Source organism: Nerophis ophidion, linkage group LG13, assembly GCF_033978795.1.
Source record: "Nerophis ophidion isolate RoL-2023_Sa linkage group LG13, RoL_Noph_v1.0, whole genome shotgun sequence".
Lineage (NCBI taxonomy): Eukaryota > Metazoa > Chordata > Actinopteri > Syngnathiformes > Syngnathidae > Nerophis > Nerophis ophidion.
The window spans coordinates 61032677-61047792 of NC_084623.1; the positions used below are offsets into that span (position 1 = coordinate 61032677).

At 38.2% G+C, this 15116-nt stretch overlaps 1 pseudogene; it reads left to right on the forward strand.

Annotated features, from left to right (window-relative positions):
• LOC133564833 (pleckstrin homology-like domain family B member 1) overlaps nucleotides 1-15116 on the forward strand; it is a 689899-nt pseudogene that overhangs the window by 304127 nt on the left and 370656 nt on the right.

Below are 15116 nucleotides of genomic sequence, written 5' to 3' on the forward strand. Positions count from 1 at the left end.
CATCTTTTGTAGACCTTAGTATCATACGGCATCATCTTTAGTAGACCTTAGTATCATACGGCATTATCATTGTATGTTATTACATGTTGTCTTATTACATGTCATTGTATGTTATTTGACATAAGAAGCATGGCATGTGTAAAAGGTGAAAAGAGGAATAAAAGAAAATGTAATTGTTGTTGATCTTTATTTCATTGTATTGTTGTCACTATTGTCTTACTTGTTGTTTATGTGTGACTAATTGGTGTGCAGTTGTTGTTTTACATTATATTTCAAGTTGAGTGTTAGTGGTACCTTGAAAGTAGTCGTCTTTTGAAATTCATGTGTTTTAACCATGCTTTCAATATCAAGTCAAATTGTGATGTTGGTGATGTGTGTAAAGAAGAGATGTTTGTGTACATGTTGGTGATGTGTGTAAAGAAGAGATGTTTGTGTACATGTTGGTGATGTGTGTAAAGAAGAGATGTTTGTGTACATGTTGGTGATGTGTGTAAAGAAGAGATGTTTGTGTACATGTTGGTGATGTGTGTAAAGAAGAGATGTTTGTGTACATGTTGGTGATGTGTGTAAAGAAGAGATGTTTGTGTACATGTTGGTGATGTGTTTAAAGAAGAGATGTTTGTGTACATGTTGGTGATGTGTGTAAAGAAGAGATGTTTGTGTACATGTTGGTGATGTGTGTAAAGAAGAGATGTTTGTGTACATGTTGGTGATGTGAGTAAAGAAGAGATGTTTGTGTACATGTTGGTGATGTGTGTAAAGAAGAGATGTTTGTGTACATGTTGGTGATGTGTGTAAAGAAGAGATGTTTGTGTACATGTTGGTGATGTGTTTAAAGAAGAGATGTTTGTGTACATGTTGGTGATGTGTGTAAAGAAGAGATGTTTGTGTACATGTTGGTGATGTGTGTAAAGAAGAGATGTTTGTGTACATGTTGGTGATGTGTGTAAAGAAGAAATGTTTGTGTAGATGTAAAGAAGAGACATGTAGTAAAGACATGAGACAGGAGCAGGTGGGAGTAAGTCAGGATGTAATAGTTGCATTTGAAGGAGGTGATAAGAAGGTTTTATCTGGGATGAAGAAAGCAAGAAAGCGTGAGAGAGTCTAATCAGTGTGAAGCAGATGTTGAGTGGGAGGAACATTCTTTACAACATGTCTGCTTCTCCTTCTCCACCCACACAACTCTGTTTACCTTCAACTGCTTCTTCTTTCCTCACTGCACCACCATTAACTACCACCTCTACTCACATACATACATACATACATGTACACATACATACATACATACATGTACACATACATACATACATACATGTACACATACATACATACATGTACACATACGTACATACATACATGTACACATACATACATACATACATACATGTACACATACATACATGTACACATACATACATACATACATACATGTACACATAACTACATACATGTACACATACATACATACATACATGTACACATACATACATACATACATGTACACATACATACATACATGTACACATACATACATACATACATACATGTACACATACATACATACATACATACATACATGTACACATACATACATATACACATACATACATGCATACATACATACATACATAAATGTACACATACATACATACATACATACATGTACACATACATACATACATACATACATACATACATACATACATGTACACATACATACATATACACATACATACATGCATACATACATACATACATACATACATACATACATGTACACATACATACATACATACATACATACATACATGTACACATACATACATACATGTACACACATACATACATACATACATACATACATGTACACATACATACATACATACATACATGTACACATACATACATACATACATACATACATGTACACATACATACATACATACATACATACATACATACATACATGTACACATACATACATACATACATGTATACATGCATACATACATACATGTAGACATACATGACAACATTTACATTACAGTGAAGGTGCAGTGGTAACATAACATTTACATTACAGTAAGAGACCACAGGGGAGACCCAAGAAATGTAGGGGAGACTGTGTCCCTGCTGACCTGGGAAGGCCTTAGGATCCCCAGCTGGATCAAGGAGCTGGGGAGGTGACAGCTGGACCATGGTCTTGGTAGTTGACAATTGGACCAAGGTTTTGGGATATTACAGCTGGACCAAGGGAGAGGGGAGGTGGAAGTCCTGGCTTCTCTGCTGAGGCTGCTGCCCCCTAAACCCGACCACATATGGATTGATATTGATACATGTGCAATGATATTTATTATTTTTGCAATCATTATTTTGATATATTAACTGTGCAATCATCTTTGAATCACAGAAGTGTTGCTAATCATTTTTTGATATGATCTTTTCATTCCCAAATATGTATTTTTATTTGAGTTTTGAAAGGAAATATTGAAGTGTGTAGTATGTCTTTGCTCTCTGCTTGGTACTGTCAGCCTTGCTACTGACACTTTGCCTTTATTTTGCTTCTACTTCCTGCATGTCTCCCTGAGCGCCACTTTCCCTCACCTGTCCCTGATTGGCAGGCTGGCACACCTGCATGCAGTAGCCAATCAGGCTGCTATTTATGCCCGCCTCACCCTCCAGTCAGGGCTCCATGATTGGATCCTATTTCCTGGTTCCTGGTCCCCCTGCATGTCCACTACTTGTTTTTTGACATTAAAGTCATGTTTTCCTGCCATCTCTGCATCCTGGGGTTGGTCGCCAGCAGTTCCACACACACAGTGGTGGTCAAAAGTGTAGGTACACTTGTAAAGAACATCATGTCATGGCTGTCTTGACTTTACAATCATTTCTTATTCTTTTGTGATGTAGTGATTGGAGCACATACTTGTTGCTCACAAAAAACATTCATGAAGTTTGTTTCTTTTAGGAATTTATTATGTCTCTACTGAAAATGTGAGCTGGGTCAAAAGTATACATACAGCAATGTTCATATTTGCTTCCATGTCCCTTGGCAAGTTTACCTGCAATAAGACACTTTTGGTAGTCATCCACAAGCTTCTGTGCACATTTTTCAACACAAAATTGCTGCAGTTCAGTTAAATGTGTGACATGGACTTGTTTCTTCAGCATTGTCCACACCTTTAAGTCAGAACTTTGCGAAGGCCATTCTAAAACCTTCATTGTAGCCTGATTTAGCCTTTCCTTGACCATTTTTGTGGTCATTGTCCTGTTGGAACACCCAACTGGGCCCAAGACCCAATCTCCCCCCTGATGATTTTAGCTTGTCCTGAACAATTTGGAGCTAATCCTTCTTTGTTATTTTCCCATTTAAAGCAGCAGTTCCATTGGCAGCAAAACAGGCCCAGAGCATAATACTACCACCACCATGCTTGATGGTAGGCTTGGTGTTCCTGGGATTAAAGGCCTCACCTTTTCTCCTCCAAACATATTGCTGGCTATTGTGGCCAAACAGCTCACTTTTTGTTTCATCTGACCACAGAAGGTCTTATCTTTGTCCATGTGATGTCTTGCGTTTTATTTATATATATATATATATATATATATATATATATATATACGCACACACATACAATATATATATATATATATATATATATATATATGTATATATATATATATATATACATATATATATATATATACGCACACACATACAATATATATATATATATATATATATATATATATATATATATACATATATATATATATATACGCACACACATACAATATATGTGTGTGTGTGATATACAGCATTTATTTCCTCAACTCCGCTTGGTTCTACAAGGCTTTGAAAAAAATAATATATTGATGGTGTGCCGCCACAAATAGAGTAGATCCAGGTGTGCATCATAAGTGTGTAGAGTAGATTTAGGTGTGCTTCCTAAGTGTGTAGATGTATGATGTGATGTTGTTTGATGACAGGAGAGACAACGGCTGGAGAGCATCCTCAACATGTGTGCCCAATACAACCAAGGAGAGGATCCACTGGGTCCCACCAGGGCAGCTTTCCCTGGTGGCTTCTTAGAAGGATCACTGCACACCACCTCCACTGATGGTGTCCTGGGAGGAACATCTTCTCAGCGTCTGGCACACACCACCACCACTGATGGTGTCCTGGGAGGAACATCTTCTCAGCGTCTGGCACACACCACCTCCACTGATGGTGTCCTGGGAGGAACATCTTCTCAGCGTCTGGCACACACCACCTCCACTGATGGTGTCCTGGGAGGAACATCTTCTCAGCGTCTGGCACACAGACAGAGTGAGGAGGACAACCTGAAGGAGGAGTGGAGCAGTACAGAGAGCACTCATCAGGAGGTGAGGACATCTTTACACTCTACTGCTTCACACATACTACTTCTTTACACTCTACTGCTTCACACATACTACTTCTTTACACTCTACTGCTTCACACATACTACTTTACACTCAAACTTCTTTACTGATTATTATTATTTACACATTTTTCACAGATAATACTTTTTTACACTTACACAAACCCTGTTTCCATATGAGTTGGGAAATGGTGTTAGATGTAAATATAAACAGAATACAATGATTTGCAAATCCTTTTCAAGCCATATTCAGTTGAATATGCTACAAAGACAACATATTTCATGTTCAAACTCATAAACTTTTTTTTTTTGCAAATAATCATTAACTTTAGAATTTGATGCCAGCAACACGTGACAAAGAAGTTGGGAAAGGTGGCAATAAATACTGATAAAGTTGAGGAATGCTCATCAAACACTTATTTGGAACATCCCACAGGTGTGCAGGCTAATTGGGAACAGGTGGGTGCCATGATTGGCTATAAAAACAGCTTCCCAGTCTTTCACAAGAAAGGATGGGGCGAGGTACACCCCTTTGTCCACAACTGTGTGAGCAAATAGTCAAACAGTTTAAGAACAACCTTTCTCAAAGTGACATTGCAAGAAATTTAGGGATTTCAACATCTACGCTCCATAATATCATCAAAAGGTTCAGAGAATCTGGAGAAATCACTCCACGTAAGCGGCATGGCCGGAAACCAACATTGAATGACCGTGACCTTCCATCCCTCAGACGGCACTGTATCAAAAACCCACATCCATCTCTAAAGGATATCACCACATGGGCTCAGGAACACTTCAGAAAACCACTGTCACTAAATACAGTTGGTCGCTACATCTGTGAGTGCAAGTTAAAGCTCTAATATGCAAAGCCAAAGCCATTTATCAACAACATCCAGAAACGCCGCCGGCTTCTCTGGGCTTGAGCTCATCTAAAATGGACTGATGCAAAGTGGAAAAGTGTTCTGTGGTCTGACGAGTCCACATTTCAAATTGTTTTCGGAAATATTCGACATCGTGTCATCCAGACCGAAGGGGAAGCGAACCGTCCAGACTGTTATCCACGCAAAGTGTAAAAGCCAGCATGTGTGATGGTATGGGGTGCATTAGTGGGCAAGGCATGGGTAACTTACACATCTGTGAAGGCAACATTAATGCTGAAAGGTACATACAGCTTTTGGAACAACATATGCTGCCATCTAAGCGCCGTCTTTTTCATGGACGCCCCTGCTTATTTCAGCAAGACAATGCCAAGACACATTCAGCACGTGTTACAACAGCGTGGTTTCGTAGTAAAAGAGTGCGGGTACTTTCCTGGCCCGCCTGCAGTCCAGACCTGTCTCCCATGGAAAATGTGTGCCGCATTATGAAGCGTAAAATAGGACAGCGGAGACCCCGGACTGTTGAAGGACTGAAGCTCTACATAAAACAAGAATGGGAAAGAATTCCACTTTCAAAGCTTCAACAATTAGTTCCCAAAGGTTTATTGAGTGTTGTTAACAGAAAAGGTGATGTAACACAGTGGTGAACATGTCCTTTCCCAACTACTTTGGCACGTGTTGCAGCCTTGAAATGATAAGTTAATGATTATTTGCAAAAAAAAAAAATGTTTATGAGTTTGAACATCAAATATGTTGTCTTTGTAGCATATTCAACTGAATATGGCTTGAAAAGGATTTGCAAATCATTGTATTCTGTTAACTCATATGGAAACAGGGTTTGTACTTTTTTTGTTTTTTACAGATAATTCTTTATACTTATACTGTACTTCTTTACAGCCATACTTTTTTACACTCATACGTCTTTACAGTCACAGTTACTACTTCTTTACAGTCACAGATAATACTTCTTTACAGTCACAGATAATACTTCTTTACAGTCACAGATAATACTTCTTTACAGTCACAGTTACTACTTCTTTACAGTCACAGATAATACTTCTTTACAGTCACAGATAATACTTCTTTAGGAGTACTTTACAAAGTGTGACAGAGTGTTTGAATACCCATCCCCTGCAGGATGAAGATGGACTCCTTCACCTGGAGGAGGAGCGAGTCCGAGTCTTGTCCCGGATCGATGAAGTCCAAAGCCAGCTGATGGAACTGGATCAACAACTTCAGGAGTCCAAGCAGGAGGTAGTTAATAGTCACTACAGTACTCCACAATACTCCATGTACTAACTAATATCCATATTGATTCACTTTATAGAGTAGTCAGTGTACAGTTTTTCCACACCACTTCAAAATACATAGGTCTACATAGATCCAAATGGTACAGCATGGACAAGGTATAACTATCATCAATCAATCAATGTTTATTTATACAGCCCTAAATGACAAATGTCTCAAAGGACTGCACAAACCGCTACGACATCCCCGGAAGAACCCACATAAGGGCAAGGACAACTCACACCCAGTGGGACGCCGGTGACAAGGATGACTATGTTGACTAAGTCCTAGTTTTTGTACCTGAACGAAACCAACTTTGGCATCATTTTTTCCAATTGCTGCGTTGTTTGACAATTCTTCTTCGTTGGTTGTCCTGCAATTTGATTGGATGAATGCTGTGGGATGAAAACAACGTATGTCTAATTTGATTGGCTACTGAGAGCACACACACACACACACACACACACACAAAATGAAAGATACGGAGCGCTCCTGAATAACTTTTTAATCTTTGGGTTTTGGGGAAAGTAGCAAGGGTTGTCAAGTCAAAAGGCTGAAGTCACAAGTCATTGATGTTAAAGTCTAAGTCCAGTTGCAAGTCTCGACGTTTTGTCAAGTCCAGTCTAAAGTCATCAAATTCATGACTCCAGTCCAAGTCATGTGACTCCAGTCCACACCTCTGGTACAAAGGATATAATAGTGTGTACTATTAGTGTGTACTAAGTATTGTGACAGCCAACATGAAATATAACTTCTAGTCCACTGTGTTTGCCCTTTGACCTATTTCAAGTCATTTCTCTTATTGCCATCCATCCTGCACTTTGACCTTCTTCAACTCATTTCATGTGCAGACTATGAGGATTGCAGCACGTCGTGTAGTGTGTGTGTGTGTGTGTGTGTGTGTGTGTGTGTGTGTGTGTGTGTGTGTGTGTGTGTGTGCGTGTGTGTGTGTGCTAATCAAGTGTGCATGTGACCTTTGCCCTTGGCCAGGCTGAGATGGAGCGTGCTCTGCTGCAGGGAGAGAGGCAGGCAGAGGTGGAGCAAATAGAGGCGGAGTCAGACATCATCAATCAACTTCAGCACAAACTCCTGCAGCTGGAGGGTGCCATCCAGCACGAGAGAGACCAGGTACACCCTTTATGTAAGAAACTAATAATAATACACTTTCGTATGACTACTACCTGTTTATGTTAGAAACTAATAATAACACACTTTTATATGACTACTACCTGTTTATGGAAGAAACTAATAATAACACACTTTTATATGACTACTACCTGTTTATGGAAGAAACTAATAATAACATACTTTCATATGACTACTACCTGTTTATGTTACAAAGTAATAATAACATACTTTCATATGACTACTACCTGTTTATGGAAGAAACTAATAATAACATACTTTCATATGACTACTACCTGTTTATGTAAGAAAGTAATAATAATACATACTAGATGTTTATGTAAGAAAGTAATAATACATACTAGATGTTTATGTAAGAAACTAATAATAATACATATATGACTACTACATGTTTATGTAAGAAACTAATAATAATACATACTACATGTTTATGTAAGAAAGTCATAATAAGGCTATGGCTACTACATGTTTATGTAAGAAACTAATAATAATACATACTACATGTTTATGTAAGAAAGTCATAATAAGGCTATGGCTACTACATGTTTATGTAAGAAAGTAATAATAAGAATATGACTACATGTTTATGTAAGAAAGTAATAATAAGGATATGACTACATGTTTATGTAAGAAAGTAATAATAACACACTTTTATATGACTACTATATGTTTATGTAAGAAAGTAATAATAATACATTCTACATGTTTATGTAGGAAAGTAATAATAAGGATATGACAACTACATGTTTATGTAAGAAACAAATAATACACTTTTATATGACTACTACATGTTTATGTAAGAAACTAATAATAACACACTTTTATATGACTACTACATGTTTATGTAAGACAGTACAAATAATACATTCTACATGTTTATGTAAGAAAATAATAATAACACACTTTTATATGACTACTACATGTTTATGTAAGACAGTACAAATAATACATTCTACATGTTTATGTAAGAAAATAATAATGATATGACTACTAGATGTTTATGTAAGAAAGTAATAATAATGAAATGACTGCTACATGTTTATGTAAAAAGTAATAATAAGTATGTGACTGCTAGATGTTTATGTAAGAAAGTAATACTAAGTATCTGAGTGACTACTAGGAGAGATGTAAAGTGGAGGAAGAGCGTGGTTCCCTGCAGAGACTACAAGAGAGTGTGAGTGAGCTGAAGAGGAAGCTGCATGATAGTCCTCAGTCTCTGCACCAACACTTGCAGGAAGAGTTGCAGAGGGTGGGTCTTATCTCATCTCACCTTATCTTATCTCATCTCACCTTATCTCATCTCACCTTATCTTGTCTCACCTTATCTCATCGTATCTTCTCTTATCTTATCTCACCTTATCTTATCTTATCTCCTCTCACCTTCTTATCTTATCTCACCTTATCTCATCGTATCTTCTCTTTTCTTATCTCATCTTATCTTATCTTATCTCATCTCATCTTATCTTATCTTATCTCATCGTATCTTCTCTTATCTTATCTCACCTTATCTCATCGTATCTTCTCTCACCTTATCTCCTCTCACCTTATCTTATCTTATCTTATCTCATGTATCTCATCTACTTGTAAATCAAAGCAATGGAGTTGTAGATGGTGAATCTTATAGACTTAAAGGCCTACTGAAAAGAGATGTTCTTATTTAAAGGGGGACAGCAGCTCCATTCTATGTGTCATACTTCATCATTTCGCCATATTGCCATATTTTTGCTGAAAGGATTTAGTAGAGAACATCAAAAGTTTGCAACTTTTGGTGGCTAATAAAAAAGCCTTGCCTGTAGCGGAAGTAGCAGACAATGTGCGCGTGACATCACGGGTTGTGGAGCTCCTCACATCTGAACATTGTTTACAAACATAGCCAGCAGCAGCTAGAGCTATTCGGACCGAGAAAGCGATGATTTCCCCATTAATTTGAGCGAGGATGAAAGATTCGTGGATGAGCACGTTTAGAGGGAAGTACTAGAAAAAAGAAAAAAAAAGAAAAGGCGGCGGCAGGCGGCGTTTCAGATGTAATTAGACACATTTACTAGGATAATTCTGGAAGATCCCTTATCTGCTTATTTTTTTAATAGTGTTTTAGTGAGATTGTAAAGTCATACCTGAAAGTCGGATGGCTGCGGTGAACGCCAGTGTCTCTCAGAGAAGACAATGGAGGAGCCAAAATCACAGCTGCCTTTTTGAGCTGCAGGAGGAAGTCGCATATTCCACTGAAGTCTCCGGTAAGAGCTGACTTAATATCACAATTTTCCCATCCAAAAACTTCCTGGTTGACGAAGAGAAACATGTTCGCTTGACCGCTCTGTGTTAAAGCTTCACAACAAAGAAAGAAAGACCGGCTGTGTCTCAGTGCTAAAGACAGCTACAATCCACCTCTTTCCACCAACAGCATTCTTCTTTGACGTCTCCATTATTAATTGGACAAATTGCTAAAGATTCAGCAACACAGATGTCCAAATTACTGTGTAATTATGCCATGAAAAGAGATGACTTTTAGCCGTAAGTGGTGCTGGGCTAATATGTCCGCTACAACCCGACACGTCACAAATACGCGTCATCGTTCCGTGACGTTTTCAACAAGAAACTCCGCGGGAAATTTAAAATTGTAATTTAGTAAACTAAACTGGCCGTATTTGTCATGTGTTGCAATGTTAATATTTCATCATTGATATATAAACTATCAGACTGTGTGGTGGCTAGTAGTGGCTTTCAGTAGGACTTTAATTGTCTACTTCATCTATTCCAACGTATGTACAACAATCATTGCATTAATATTTTGAATGAAACATATGTAGTAATTGTATGACATGTAGTAGTAATTGTATGACATGTAGTAGTAATTGTATGACATGTAGTAGTAATTGTATGACATGTAGTAGTAATTGTATGACATGTAGTAGTAATTGTATGACATGTAGTAGTAATTGTATGACATGTAGTAGTAATTGTATGACATGTAGTAGTAATTGTATGACATGTAGTAGTAATTGTATGACATGTAGTAGTAATTGTATGACATGTAGTAGTAATTGAATGACATGTAGTAGTAATTGTATGACATGTAGTAGTAATTGTATGGCATGTAGTAGTAATTGTATGACACGTAGTAGTAATTGTATGACACGTAGTAGTAATTGTATGACATGTAGTAGTAATTGTATGACATGTAGTAGTAATTGTATGACATGTAGTAGTAATTGTATGACATGTAGTAGTAATTGTATGACATGTAGTAGTAATTGTATGACATGTAGTAGTAATTGTATGACATGTAGTAGTAATTGTATGACATGTAGTAGTAATTGAATGACAAACATCAGCTTGTGGTGAAGATGCTTCTCATTATAAACACAAAGATCTATTCCATCTTCTCACTCCTAACCTTTAGATTGCTCCTCACTAAGTGGCAACACTTGACGTTGGAAATGTGTACTTTTTGTAGTACTTTGTCAGATGTTTGACTAGTCACGATACAAATAATAATAATACAATTATCACCGCACATATGTTGCTTTATGATGATGATGATGATGATGATGACCATGGCGATGGTTATTGTGATGATGATGATGATGATGATGATGATGATGATGATGATGTTGATGCTGTGTTAGAAGGGAGAGGCGGTGGAAGCAGGAAGTAAGAAGTTTGAGGATTTGGAGTTCCAGCAGCTGGAAAGAGAAAGTGGCCTTGAAGAGGAGAGAGAAAGTATCAACAAGCAGCTGCTGGACTTCCACTGCAGTGTGAGCACCAGGAAGGTAACCATCTTCCATATCTACCAATCAATCAACCAATAGATCAATTACATGTTGTTGCTCAGAACACAGTGTGCTGCTTTGAGAAGCAGGCTGATGAGCATCTACCAATCAATCAATGAAGCAATAATCAATAACATGTTGTCAGGACAAAGTGTCGAGCCTGGAGAAGCAGGCTGATGAGCATCTACCAATCAATCAATGAAGCAATAATCAATAACATGTTGTCAGGACAAAGTGTCGAGCCTGGAGAAGCAGGCTGATGAGCATCTACCAATCAATCAATGAAGCAATAATCAATAACATGTTGTCAGGACAAAGTGTGGAGCCTGGAGAAGCAGGCTGATGAGCATCTACCAATCAATCAATGAAGCAATAATCAATAACATGTTGTCAGGACAAAGTGTCGAGCCTGGAGAAGCAGGCTGATGAGCATCTACCAATCAATCAATGAAGCAATAATCAATAACATGTTGTCAGGACAAAGTGTCGAGTCTGGAGAAGCAGGCTGATGAGCATCTACCAATCAATCAATGAAGCAATAATCAATAACATGTTGTCAGGACAAAGTGTGGAGCCTGGAGAAGCAGGCTGATGAGCATCTACCAATCAATCAATGAAGCAATAATCAATAACATGTTGTCAGGACAAAGTGTCGAGCCTGGAGAAGCAGGCTGATGAGCATCTACCAATCAATCAATGAAGCAATAATCAATAACATGTTGTCAGGACAAAGTGTGGAGTCTGGAGAAGCAGGCTGATGAGCATCTACCAATCAATCAATGAAGCAATAATCAATAACATGTTGTCAGGACAAAGTGTGGAGTCTGGAGAAGCAGGCTGATGAGCATCTACCAATCAATCAATGAAGCAATAATCAATAACATGTTGTCAGGACAAAGTGTCGAGCCTGGAGAAGCAGGCTGATAAGCATCTACCAATCAATCAATGAAGCAATAATCAATAACATGTTGTCAGGACAAAGTGTGGAGTCTGGAGAAGCAGGCTGATGAGCATCTACCAATCAATCAATGAAGCAATAATCAATAACATGTTGTCAGGACAAAGTGTCGAGCCTGGAGAAGCAGGCTGATAAGCATCTACCAATCAATCAATGAAGCAATAATCAATAACATGTTGTCAGGACAAAGTGTGGAGTCTGGAGAAGCAGGCTGATGAGCATCTACCAATCAATCAATGAAGCAATAATCAATAACATGTTGTCAGGACAAAGTGTGGAGTCTGGAGAAGCAGGCTGATGAGCATCTACCAATCAATCAATGAAGCAATAATCAATAACATGTTGTCAGGACAAAGTGTGGAGTCTGGAGAAGCAGGCTGATGAGCATCTACCAATCAATCAATGAAGCAATAATCAATAACATGTTGTCAGGACAAAGTGTCGAGCCTGGAGAAGCAGGCTGATGAGCATCTACCAATCAATCAATGAAGCAATAATCAATAACATGTTGTCAGGACAAAGTGTGGAGTCTGGAGAAGCAGGCTGATGAGCATCTACCAATCAATCAATGAAGCAATAATCAATAACATGTTGTCAGGACAAAGTGTGGAGTCTGGAGAAGCAGGCTGATGAGCATCTACCAATCAATCAATGAAGCAATAATCAATAACATGTTGTCAGGACAAAGTGTCGAGCCTGGAGAAGCAGGCTGATGAGCATCTACCAATCAATCAATGAAGCAATAATCAATAACATGTTGTCAGGACAAAGTGTGGAGTCTGGAGAAGCAGACTGATGAGCATCTACCAATCAATCAATGAAGCAATAATCAATAACATGTTGTCAGGACAAAGTGTGGAGTCTGGAGAAGCAGGCTGATGAGCATCTACCAATCAATCAATGAAGCAATAATCAATAACATGTTGTCAGGACAAAGTGTGGAGTCTGGAGAAGCAGGCTGATGAGCATCTACCAATCAATCAATGAAGCAATAATCAATAACATGTTGTCAGGACAAAGTGTCGAGCCTGGAGAAGCAGGCTGATGAGCATCTACCAATCAATCAATGAAGCAATAATCAATAACATGTTGTCAGGACAAAGTGTGGAGTCTGGAGAAGCAGACTGATGAGCATCTACCAATCAATCAATGAAGCAATAATCAATAACATGTTGTCAGGACAAAGTGTGGAGTCTGGAGAAGCAGGCTGATGAGCATCTACCAATCAATCAATGAAGCAATAATCAATAACATGTTGTCAGGACAAAGTGTGGAGTCTGGAGAAGCAGGCTGATGAGCATCTACCAATCAATCAATGAAGCAATAATCAATAACATGTTGTCAGGACAAAGTGTCGAGCCTGGAGAAGCAGGCTGATGAGCATCTACCAATCAATCAATGAAGCAATAATCAATAACATGTTGTCAGGACAAAGTGTGGAGCCTGGAGAAGCAGGCTGATGAGCATCTACCAATCAATCAATGAAGCAATAATCAATAACATGTTGTCAGGACAAAGTGTGGAGTCTGGAGAAGCAGGCTGATGAGCATCTACCAATCAATCAATGAAGCAATAATCAATAACATGTTATCAGGACAAAGTGTGGAGCCTGGAGAAGCAGGCTGATGAGCATCTACCAATCAATCAATGAAGCAATAATCAATAACATGTTATCAGGACAAAGTGTGGAGTCTGGAGAAGCAGGCTGCTGAAGTGAGCCTGCAGGCCAGTGAAGAGCAGCAGAGTGTGTCCCAGCAGAGGAGTGTGAAGCTGCAGCTGCTGCACAAGGTAAGATGTTGCTAATCAATGCCATTGATCAAGATGCATATTGATCAGTGGGTGTGTCCTCTGAAGGAGAAGGAGAAGGTTGCTGCTCTGGAGAAGAAATATTGCATCATGACTGGAGGGAAGAAGCTTTCTTCTGCCATCAGAGAAGTAGGACATATTTTCTTCTTCCTACTAATCACTTATTGATCATCTAGGATTTGATGGCAGACGTACACATCACTAATCACTTGTTATTGATCATCTATGACTTGATGGCAGTCGTACACATCACTAATCACTTTTTATTTATCATCTATGACTTGATGGCAGTCGTACAAATCACTAATCACTTGTTATTGATCATCTATGACTTGATGGCAGTCGTACAAATCACTAATCAATTTGTACTGTACACATGTTCCATATATGTTATGTATCGTATGTCATGTATCATATTGATACTGTGTACATGTTCCATATGTCATCTATCATATTGATACTGTGTACATGTTCCATATGTCATGTATCATATTGATACTGTGTACATGTTCCATATGTCATGTATCATATTGATACTGTGTACATGTTCCATATGTCATGTATCATATTGATACTGTGTACATTGTCCATATGTCATGTATCATATTGATACTGTGTACATGTTCCATATGTCATGTATCATATTGATACTGTGTACATGTTCCATATGTCATGTATCATATTGATACTGTGTACATGTTCCATATGTCATGTATCATATTGATACTGTGTACATGTTCCATATGTCATGTATCATATTGATACTGTGTACATGTTCCATATGTCATGTATCATATTGATACTGTGTACATTGTCCATATGTCATGTATCATATTGATACTGTGTACATGTTCCATATGTCATGTATCAT